Genomic DNA, 12,681 nt, shown 5'->3' with positions numbered 1-12,681 from the left:
CGTAAAACAAATATCAAAAACAAAGTAGTATAGACATACTAATATTCTGTCTATATTAGGCACAAGAAATAGCAATATTAGAAGTAGCTGTAAATCTCTCGGAAGCGCCTGTTCTCTGCCAAAGAATTGATCTCTGGCGAGAGCCCACCAAAATCAATCTCTGGTACTTCCGGGATCGTTGTAAGAGCTCCAGTCTTATCATAATAAACGTTATATTCATCACTCGAACGTTTCCGGATCTTTAAATGGCACTAGAACTTTGCTTAGACTTGAACACCGATTTGAGCAGCTTCTGAAGAGACCGAGAAATCTTCGAAGAAGAAGAAGGTTTTTTGGTTGGGTGGTGGTGGAAGGGGAGCTCTATGATCGGGTAAATAAGACATTGATAGACTTCTTGAAACGAGGGCAGAGTCAAGTTGACGCTTGAAAGAGTTCAACTCAAAAGAGTCATAAAGTGAACTGCCACAGTCCCAAACCACCGGCTTCTTGGCTTCCTGGTGGAGTGGTTAACTTGAAGCTTCTCCAATTGGGATGTTGAAGCTTTTCCATTTTTTTGTCGGTTTAAGAAAAGAAAAAAAAAGAGAGAGATGGGGTTATAAGGAGAAAGATTTCGAGAGTCGAGAGGCGCAATAAAGTCTTGATTTGTAATGTTGGTGTGTCAATCATACGCGTTAGTTAGGACCTGGATGGGTCAAAATTTAATGTGTCACGGCCTCTTCTCAGGGACCATAAATTCTCCATATCCGTGTAATGAGGTTCAATACCTCAAAGTCTCCAATTAATAAGAGATGGTTGGAGATTTAGACCTTTTATTATTAATTAATTAATTAATTACATTAGGTAATAATTTTATCTTATTTTAAAAAACACAATTAACGCATGTGCTGATGCAACCAAATATATGAAAGGAATAGCTAATTTACACGCGGACTGCACAATCATGCATGTCATATATTTCTTTGTTAGTGATAATAATATTAATTGATTTAGTCAAAGTAGAGAAGATGGGGGAGGGGTGGCCCAATTATTTAATAGTTATTATACAATACAGAAATTTTTTTTTTTTTTATAATCAAGATAATCACATCAATCTATGCCTACCTCAATTAATTTGAGAGCCATTAAACACCGTGTAAATATAAAAAATACAATAAAATTGATATAAAAGTAACTCACCTTGCTGCCAAGCCAAACCGTTGGGGTTATACAGTACATATGTTGTCGAAGAAAAAGAAACGTTATTTGAGGAAATACGTTTCCGTATTATTAAAAGGATCCAACATGTGTACAGTAAGCGTACAAGCTGATTACTCCATTGCTCTCTGAGTCAAGCCCATTACGCGGATTGGACAGTTTGTTTTGTCATAAATTCCTCTTGGGTGGTCCTCCTATGATATAAGCGAACTGCTTTTGACCAAATCTTCTTAACAAAATGGAATGAATAGTGAATTATCTTGCACCCCAAAAAAAGTGGACGATAAACCATTAACATTATATAATGCTAAGATCAGAGCTTTAACTGGATCCAAGCAGGGTTGAAAAAGCTCAGAAAACAAGAAAAATAGAACCAAATGAGCTCTAAAACAAATGGCATTGCTCGATCTTATTCAGAAGAGATGGATTCAAGGCAATGTTAGTTACAATGTGTACACAAAGGGTTTTAGCATGTGTGAGTAGTAGTTGACCAATGAATTCCTTGATCTGCATTAGTTCAGAGTGCAAGCGTGGGAAGACGTGCAAAGAGTGATGACTATATTTTCCCCATTATGTATCTTCTTCTTTGATCTATCTTTAAGTTTCCATGGTGATGATAGAAATAATTGGACATGAATATGATGGGGTAGCATTTCCTTCCAGGATTGGACTGGACACATTATTTCTGGTTTGAAAGGATAATGCACTGCAATCGTTGAGAACAGGGATAGATGTCGAGGAAAAACAATCTGAAATACAAATTTTTAAGATATATTTATCAACAGTCTCATATGCATGTTTTGATTAAAGAAAATGAGAAACCAGATATATAGTACAAGAATACGAGAGTTTAGAGTGGAACTAGCAGCTGAATATTCTTGTTATTAACAGTGCAAAGGTTACTACAAAAACGCAGATACCTGCGATCTTTCTAGCAGTTTCTCATTCTAAATTCACTAAGCAAACGTAGTTGAATGTTTATACTACTTATTCACACCAAAGGTAAACTTTTCTGAGCACAAGGGCTCTGTCTCATTTACTCAGAGATTTCATTATTTTCAGTCCACCACATCACTACTGATCAAAGAGCTTAAACTTGGCAGCATCAACTATCAACGTCCTTGCAGAGGAGAATGTACCATAATCCTGCACCCGCGAAAACAACCGTCATAGTAATATTGATCCAGTAGATGAGGGCGATTTGGGACGTTTTTAGCTCATATTGTAAAGAGCATTGGCAGGATGAAGTCTAGGGGAAAAAATCCAATAGCTCTATGACCCATTTTTGTCTACAAGAATGGAAGCATTACTGACAGAAATCCACAAAACATCATGTACTGCGTCCGAAATCAACCTAGGGTAAGCATTACGAATTTTATGCTCTATCCAAGGGAAAATAGCAATTTCGTCCTAACATTCTGGTCAAAATAACATTAGGACCAAAAAACCTTAGATAAATTAGAATTCAAAACTATTTCACCCTTCAAGTTTGGATAAAATAACAATTTAACCCACAGTTGAAAAAGTGACAATTTTTATCATGACGTTTTTAACAAATGACAATTTCACCCAAAAAATAGAAAATCAATTATACAAAGACAAAAATACCCTTTTGTCTTACATGTCATCCAAAAATAATTACATTCCCCCCCTCCATGCCTATAAATATAGACATTTTGACCTATATCTATATGTAGATGCAAAAAATCTACCTTTACGAAAATAGGGTCTGATCCCATAAGGTTGAGGCTACCAACAATCCGTTGTACCTGCACACGCAAGAAAACAAATGTGAAGCGAATGGAAAACACCGAGGTGGTGTTTGCCGTAGGCACTCCGTTGCTCAAGTCAACAAGGCCGAGTAAGGCTAATTTAGTGAGGGTTATGAAGAGAGAAGGTTACTAGAAGTCTAGTCGGAGACTATAACTATGGTTGTGATGTGGAATTCTGAAGAGTAAGAACTGCGGGGTCTGAAGGTGTAATGTCTATGTCCCTTGTAAGAGGATTGACCCTTGTTTAAATCTTCGAATCCTAGTAGGACTGTGAGTCCTTAGAGTTAAGGTTTCATGAAAAAGAAGAACATTTGGTTCCCTTACCTTAGTGGGAAAAGGAGTCCCAATGGGTCTAAGACACAAATCTTAAACGAATTAGAATAGTAATGGACCTCTTCGATAGAGTTCAGGTAGTACCAAGATAAGTAGGCGACCTTGGGCTCCAAGTAAATCCTAAGTCTAGAAGGTGGTCTAGGATCAAAGGGTGTAGGCCTAGACAAGCTGGTGACGAGGCCTAAGCGAATCGTGCTTTTGCTGATTGGGCCTAAGTAGTGAGTAACATTGTAGGTGTACCGAACGGACCTGATATGCAGACTCAATTGCGGGCCTAATTAGAATTGGACCATGACTCTGAGCTTTGTTGAAGGTGTCTTCGTCCTTGGGCCTATTTGGGTCGAGGACATTTTTTAGCCCTAACACTATATATTCTAAATTTTACTCTGCTCACTTCAAAAGTTTTTTAAATAATGATTTATAATTTGTTATGGGTTCGACAAAACTTGATTATTTGTTTCATTTAATAATAAATTTGTGTGTATTTTTTTATTTTGAAGTCTTTATATTAATTAATAGATTTTTTTTTTTTACTTTTAACTATTACAGTTAGTTCCTCATTCTTAATTTAAGAAATATATATTGTGAATTAATATCTTATGTGAAAAATTTTGATATATTTATATTTTTTATGAAGACAACTTGTTTGAAAATTCCACTATTTGGAAACTATTGGGTGAGTAGTTTCAATTTTAGAATCTGTGGGTAAACTATAAGGGAAAAATTGAATGTCTATCATAAAATTGAAGTGGGAAGAAGGGTAAATGTCTAATTTGCCCCTCTTTTGGGTGAAATTGTAACTTAGTGAAAACATCAAGATAAAAACACGTTTCTCAGCAAGCGGGTTAAATTGTAATTTGTCCAAACTAGAAGGGTGATATAGTAGTTTTAAATGTCGAGACTCGAGAAATTATTATCATCCAATAATTAGCACTTAGCAATGCCTGGATGCTCTGCCATGCAAGCAAAATTACTCATATTCCAACCCCAGTGTTAATGGCTGTTTGATTAAATGTCACAAAATAAAACATCCATCCAGGTCCTGCAAGACAAAAAGGCATCAACCTAATTATTCTTTCTATTTGGTGATCGGAGTATCCAAACTAACTTACGTAAACCTCGACTAATTGATTTATTCTAAGGTCTATTAAACACACTATAAATTCAATGGATTAAGTAAGTTGTAAATGTATAAGTGACCATTTGATAAGACTTAAATACAAAATCTCTAGATAACTTTAAGGTGTAGTCATCTGACCACAAGCGAAGTGGTTACACCACCTCTGGAGGCAAATTGTCAAGTAGTTTTATGAAGTATGAACTTCTTCAATGTTCCTTTTTAGTTGAAATATATATATTCTTATCTAATGAAGCAAGCTAAATTAAAGCACTGCATTTGTTGTTGAGATTCATGACACGTGTCAATAGCGTAGCATCATAATATTCCTTTAACAAATGTCCATGTTTATGTTTATTTTCCAATGTAAAATGGATAAATCAACTTCAAGTAATTAAGTTTCATAAATTCCGGAAACTATCTCCTGGATCGTCCCAATTTTTACGCTTTTAAAAACAACAGCCAGCATCCAGGAAGAACCTTGAAAGCGTTCTTTTTGCTTGATTTAGGAGACCTTGATCACCTGAAGAGCATGCAAAACTCAAGGTTTATATTGAAGAATATGGTATGAATTAATTTGTTGACTTCTTGTGGATCTTTTTGTATATTTGATCTCTTGGTATGCGTAATTTAATCCACAGGGCTCAAGAGATGTGGAAAGAGTTCCAGAATAAGATGAGATGGTTAAATTACCTGAGGCCTAACATCAAGCATGGTGGATTCTCTGAAGAAGAAGACAGTACATCATTTGCAATCTTTGCATCAGTATTGGCAGCAGGTTGAACGCGAAACATTTTTAAGAATGCATTTTATGGACAGTCTCAATATGCATAGTATAAGAATTTGGTAAGACACCAGATAAATAGTATAAGAAATCGACCAATTGGAAGACAAAAATATTAGACAATATCAGTGCAGCCAGTTTAGGAGTGGATTTTGCAACTGGAAATTCCTGTTATTAACAATAAAAAATTGTTACTATGCAGTTTCTCATTCTTAATTGCACTAATCAAAACGTGTAGTTTTGATTCACAAAAAAGGTAAACTTTCTCTGAGGATACTCGTACGCTCAGAGATTTTCATTTATGTTCAGTCCACCACATCACTACTAAAGAGCTTAAACTTGTTAGCATCGAGAATCAACTTCCATACAGAGGAGAATGTACCCATCAATCCTGCACCTGTGAAAACAACCATGACAGTAATGTTGATCCAGTAGATGGAGGATGATTTGGGAGGTTTAAAGCTCATGTTGTAAAGAAGCATTGGCAGGATGAAGTCTAGGGGGATAAATCCAATTGCTCCTACCACTCCATTAATGTCTCCAAAAAATGGAAGCATTGCTGCCATAAATCCACAGAATATCATGTACAACGTCCGCAAGAATGATCCTAGGGATAAGGTTTCTTTTTGAAAACATCCCTTGTTTTACATCAGCTGATTTCTTCTCCATGATCTCAAAAGCTACTTGAGAATAAACCTGCTCACATTGTAGAAAGATTACCTCAGTTAACCAGAAAATGGAATTCAGCCTCTCTAAAGTTTGATTGCACAGTATATCTGTGAGCTTACCAAGCCAATGGCAAATAATTGAAGAAGAACAAACACAACTGCGAGACCAACAACCAATGTTGGAGCGTAGGAAGGTCCATTATCAGGCAGCAGGCTCTTGAGAATGTTTGAATCAGCTTTGTTCCCAAACGCCCAATACCCAGAAGCTGCTGCCGAATAGAAAGTAACAAAAATGACACTATAGCACATTAGAAGACCTTTTACCATCTTCCCAGTAGCGGGTGGAGCCAGAGTTGCCTGTATTGATAGAATGCCGAAGTTAAAATCAAGAAGCTTACAGCAATTAGCAAACATTGCTTGCATGGCTCTTCTGTGCAGTTAAATCAATTTGTCATAGTCTGGTGTACCCTATCATCATTGCGAGGCATTAAAAAGAAAACCAAAATAGATATTCCGTGAAGTTACCTGTATTTCTGGTAGTATGCCATTTCCAAAAATGGCAGCTATTATGGAGATGGAAGTGAAGGCACTAAAAAGCCTAGATGACTTTGAAGATTCCAGGGAATAGTCCTTTGACGGAGCATTTTTGGAGAAACCTGTTGGACACGTAAAATTTAGAAACATATTTAGAACATCAGCCAAATAAACCACCCAATTGGGATTTTATATATTGATTCTTGTTCCATGCACCCACAACAAGAATTTTGGACGCATTTCACCTGATTAAAGTCCACTGCTCATTTTCTTTTCCATTGTTTTATACGCAAATTTCATTGCCAAATTAATTCTGTAATAATGAGTAAAGTAAAAATGTTGCATTTATTAACAGAACTTTCTTCATAACATGAAAAGATACATACATAAAATACGGAATGAAATACTGGTCAATGATTTCTATACCTGCTTTAATACAAGCACCAACTACGAGGAAGGAATAGCCCAAGCTTAGAAGAAGTGAAGCAAGGTTGATGTGTCTGAGTGAGTGGAAAGTGGGAAGCTGAGAGAGTACTATCATAACAATTGTCACCATTGCTACGAACTCGTACAGTTTCAAAGTCCCATTGGGGGAAAGGTCCGAGTACATTATCTAGTCACAGCCCAAAAGGCAAAATTAACAAAGAAACAAAGATGGATAAGCACCAAAAGATTAAAACATTGTGTTTTGATATGCTAATATTGTACACAATATTGTTAGCGAACTCTTGCGTGTCCAATGTGCATTCTTAAAAGCAGTTTCGTAAAGCGAAGGTCATAAATAATCGAACCAAAGGTCCAAAACAAAAACAGAACTGAATGGGACCTCTAGTCTTCTTGGAGGTAGTTGAAAGAATTGACAATAAGAAAATGTATCATTATCTTTTGAGAAATATGGCTACATTGGACCCACTCATCTCCTATCAAATTAAGCAAAAACTTAAGCTGTTCACATTTCATATAAATCTTATATTAATGCTATACATTTACAAATGTTTATATATGATATATTTTTTATCACATTATTCATTTTTTTAGGTACAACTCAAACTCAAACATATTCCATATGTTTTTATTCATTATCGAATTTATACTTCTATCCATGAATTAGAAATACCTGGAGGCACTCTGATGCAAGCAAAATTGCTCCTATTCCAACTCCAGTATTGATGGCTGTTTGAATAAGTATCACAAAATAAAACATCCATCCAGATCCTGCAAGACCAGGGCAAAGGAGGCGCCAGCTTAATTACACCGTGTGCAGGAAATTGTTCACTAGTTTTGCGAACTTAATTGCAAATGTACAATATCTCTCTTATTTAATGAATAAAGATAAATTGATGCAGTCCATTGGGTCGAGATTCTTGGCACGTGTCAAAAGCATAAACATCTCATAATATTCCTTTAACGAGTACCCGTATTTACTGTGCATTTTTTCAATAGTAAAATTGACAAGTCAGCTTTAAGTAATTAAGTTTCATAAATTCCGGAAACTATACCCTGGCCCAGTTCTTTTTTTTTTAAAAAAAAAAAGACGACCACCAACCGGAATAAGCATTTGCAGACGCATAAAACGTTTCGCTATTTCCGAAAGCAGGCGCAGTAGTATGGTTTAACAACAATAACGATAAAGTCGATAGAGGTATTTTAATATTTTATAAGCAAAGTAAACGAGTTTAATACTAAATGATCTCACAAGGAGAAAAATGAAATGAACCAATCGATAAACTTCACCAATTTTCTATTGTCAGAAGTATTAATTTTATTGGTTTTATTTATTCTTTTTGAAAATGTGATTTAGAAAATACATTAACTGTTCATATTTTAGTTCTTCTATGTATATTACAAGTTTACAACTAGAGATTATAAATATATATACTTAAGATCAACAAGATTAAACAGTTTATGAGACTTTTTCCTAATAAAAATTAAACCATCAAATTCATTATATATTTCATGAGTGCAAGACCATAAATTAAATGTATACAAATACCTTCAAGTACTAAAGTTTCAAGTTTCAACTAGTGCGCAAACTAGAAACACTTGAAAAAGAAAAATGCTATACTCAAATTGCATATAATTGCAAAGACAATGAAACTTTATTTAGAGATATATGTACAAACATCATAAATTAAGGTTCAAACTAGCTGTCACACAAGTATTATTAAGTCATATTTTANCAAGCACCAACTACGAGGAAGGAATAGCCCAAGCTTAGAAGAAGAGAAGCAAGGTTGATGTGTCTGAGTGAGTGGAAAGTGGGAAGCTGAGAGAGTACTATCATAACAATTGTTACCATTGCTACGAACTCGTACAGTTTCAAAGTCCCATTGGGGGAAAGGTCAGAGTACATTATCTAGTCACAGCCCAAAAGGCAAAATTAACAAAGAAACAAAGGTGGATAAGCACCAAAAGATTAAAACATTGCATTTTGATATGCTAATATTGTACACAATATTGATAGCGAACTCTTGCGTGTCCAATGTGCATTCTTAAATGCAGTTTCGTAAAGCAAAGGTCATAAATCATCGAACCAAAGGTCCAAAACAAAAACAGAACTGAATGGGACCTCTAGTCTTCTTAGAGGTAATTGAAAGAATTGACAATACGAAAATGTATCATTATCTTTTGAGAAATATGGCTACATTGGACCCACTCATCTCCTATCAAATTAAGCAACAACTTAACCTGTTCACATTTCATATAAATCTTATATTAATGCTATACATATACAAATGTTTATATATGATATATTTTTTATCACATTATTAATTTTTTTAGGTACAACTCAAACTCAATGAGTCAATTCAACCATGCACCCCTCAATCCATCCAGCCACAAATGGGTGGTCACATTATTCATCTTTATGAGATACCTAATCTAGATTTTATACATATTCCATATGTTTTTATTCATTATCGAATTTATACATGAATTAGAAATACCTGGAGGCACTCCGATGCAAGCAAAATTGCTCCTATTCCAACTCCAGTATTGATGGCTGTTTGAATAAGTATCACAAAATAAAACATCCATCCAGATCCTGCAAGACAACACAGCAGGGCAAAGGAGGCGCCAGCTTAATTACACCGTGCCCAGCAAATTGTCTACTAGTTTGGTGAACTTAATTACAATATCTCTCTTATTTAATGAATAAAGATAAATTGATGCAGTCCATTGGGTCCTGAAATTCTTGGCACGTGTCAAAAGCATAAACATCTCATAATATGACGTTTGGTTCGAAGAATGTTAGATTATTGGAAATATTGGATTACTAGAAAGATAGATTACCTTGAAGATTACTGGAAATCGCTAGGAATCTTTAGGAAAATATATTTGATTAATTGGTGGGTATGTTATATTAATATATTTGGTAAGGAGGAATAAATTGATAGATATGTTATTTAAAATATTGAATTATCCTCTAATTAAATATTATTATTATATTATTTTTTAATATTTATTATTATTTGGATTATTATAACCCTATATATTTAAAAACTTAGCAAAAACAATTCCATAATAAAAGTTTAAAAAATCAATAAAGTACTCCTACCAACCCAACCATTGTCGGTCACTGGCAACCATCACAGGCCACCAGCAGCCGACAACCTAACGGCACGCAGAAGGCGAGAAATGGCCTCTGTACGTCGTATGGCAATTTCCAGCACGTGTCAAAAGCATAAACATCTCATAATATTCCTTTAACGAGTACCCGTATTTACTGTGCATTTTTTCAATAGTAAAATTGACAAGTCAACTTTATGTAATTAAGTTTCATAAATTCCGGAAACTACACCCTGGCCCAGTTCTTTTTTTTTTTTTTTTTTTTTTTTTTAGAAAAAAAAACGCCAGCCACCAGAATAAAATTTGTAGATACATAAAACGTTTCGCTATTTCCAAAAGCAGGCGCAGTAGTATGGTTTAACAACAATAACGATAAAGTCGAGAGAGATACCTAAAACGTCGGCAGCCAGCTCGCGGAATCTGATGTGGCGACGACCAGCTTTCTCACAGTGGTCTAGCACCTTTGACATCAGATAGTAAGAGTAAAACGTCACCAACCCCATCGCCGTCAAACACATAAACCCCAGGCCCCATCCAAGCCCCCTGAACACATACGGTAACGTCAATATTGTCGGTCCCACTATCGCCGTAGTCAGATGAAACCCCGCGTGCCACCACTCCCCTATTTTAAAATTAAAAACAGAGCACTTATTTTTATAAGCCGAAAACGACGAAGAGTATTTTTTAAGAAATTGTCAGAGAGTTGACCTTTTGCCTCGAGAACAAAAACGGCACCGGCGTCTGCGTCTCGGCCGGACCCGGGGAAGGGCTCCGCGTGAGGAGGATGTACCATTGTTCAAGGATGTATATGTATTTTTTTTCAATACATAACAAGGAGAGAATTAACAAGAAGCTTCTTGGAGCCGTCGGCGAAGCGCAGCACCAATAGCTTAGCTAGCCGCTCGCCTGCTTTGCATGTGGCTCACTGAGACTATATATATAATAACGAACACATTAGTTTGTCTTAGGTTATTGGATTAGAGCTGAGATAATAATAGAATGCAACAGTTTTACAGGATCGGCTTTGGAGAAACAGAGGAGAACGATGAGTATGAGAAACCAAAAGGATCATAAAAGACTTGAGAAAGATATTGGTTTTACCTTAATATCCTTTTTGATGTGATTGTTGGATTGATCCTCTTTACCAATGAAATAATCATTGATATGATACGGTGGCGGTGGGGAGCCCTATAAATGCGCAAACAGAATAGAATAAGAGAGGGAATCAAATTCTCCTTTGTTAAGAAAAATTAGTTCTGTCAATAACTAAGTCAAGAAAAATCTTGAGATTACTTTCTTTTTGCTTGATTTCGGATATATTTTGATTCCTTCTGTCCCTTCCAGTTCACTAACTTTTTGTTTTGTTGCATATTGTGGGCGTTGCTCACACGAAATTTTGAGAACATAGCGTGCCGTGTTTAGGATGCGCATCTAACTGAAATGATAAGAGTATTGAATTAGAATTTTAGGAAGTGACAAAAGTTGGTGCACATCCTGCCAATATTACTAGAATTTTTTGTCGCTCAAATTCCATTCAAAAAGCAATCAAATACAAAGTAATGGGTGTGTTTGTTTTAGTATTTTGGATAGTATTTTTTATATTTTTAGAGTTAGGTAGAAATAACGAGGTAGGATTTGAAAATTAACAAAATATTTTCCTAGGTTCGTTAAATAACTAAACAGCCCTATAATAAAAATATTAAAAATTACAAAAATACCCCACCCACCCACCTATTATTCTATCAACCGGTCGCCACCGCCGGAGGGTGGTCGAAGTCGTCGTATCAGCACACGATCAACTGGATCTGGCCGGTCGTGCGTTGAGATAGCATTTTTCAACCAAATCCATCCTAGATTTAGCCGAAAAAGGTAAGATCTACGGCCAGATCTGACCATGTTTGGTCGTCAACGATGGCCAAAGATATGGTCGTCATTGATGGTCAACAACGACCAAAGATCTGGCCGTCAATGGTCAAATCTTTAGCTGTGGATCTGGCCGAAAAATAATAGATCGGTACACTACCGCCAGAGGGTGGCCGAAGTAGCCGTATCGGGGCACAGTCAACTGGATCTGGCTGGTCGTGCGCCGAGATGGCCTTTTCCAACCAAATCCATCGTAGATCTGGCTGAAAAAGGTAAGATCTGCAGCAGCCAAATCTGGCCATGTTTGGTTGTCAACGACAGCCAAAGATATGGTCGTCGTTGATGGTCAACAACGGCCAAAGATATGGCCATCAATGGTCAGATCTTTGGCTGTGGATCTGGCTTTTTCCGACTGGCCAAAGATATAGTCGTCATTGATGGTCAACAACGGCCAAAGATCTGGCCAGATCTTTGGCTGTGGATCTGGCCGAATAATGATAGATCAGTGTACAGCCATATCCAGTCAGTAGTGTGCCATCATACCAAATTTCGGCCACCTTCTGACAGTGGTGATCGGAATTTGGCAAATGTGCAGGGGTCTTTTGTCAATTTCTAAAACTTTTTTTTTCTGAGGGTGTTTAGTTAAATTAATAAACTTAAGGGGTTTAAAATGTAATTGAAAAAAATATAATAGTATTTTCAAAATAGGGAAATAAATTGGTATTTTGGAAATCGTATAAATAGGATAGTTAAAAATATTTAAATAAACAAACCCGACAACATTAGTTGCTTTAAAATTGGTGCACATCCTGCCAATAATACTAGAATTTTTGGTCGCCCAAATTTCAT

General features: G+C 36.0%; 2 pseudogenes; both read right to left on the bottom strand.

The window, feature by feature from the left end:
- LOC116129298 lies at window positions 1-5,210 on the bottom strand (annotated as a pseudogene).
- A 37-nt stretch (window positions 5,211-5,247) lies between these two features.
- On the bottom strand, window positions 5,248-11,052 carry LOC116129285 (annotated as a pseudogene).
- Window positions 11,053-12,681: the final 1,629 nt, after the last annotated feature.

This window comes from Pistacia vera, unplaced genomic scaffold (assembly GCF_008641045.1).
Source record: "Pistacia vera cultivar Batoury unplaced genomic scaffold, PisVer_v2 Contig210, whole genome shotgun sequence".
NCBI classification, from domain to species: domain Eukaryota; kingdom Viridiplantae; phylum Streptophyta; class Magnoliopsida; order Sapindales; family Anacardiaceae; genus Pistacia; species Pistacia vera.
This window is presented reverse-complemented; position numbering and strand designations above follow the sequence as displayed.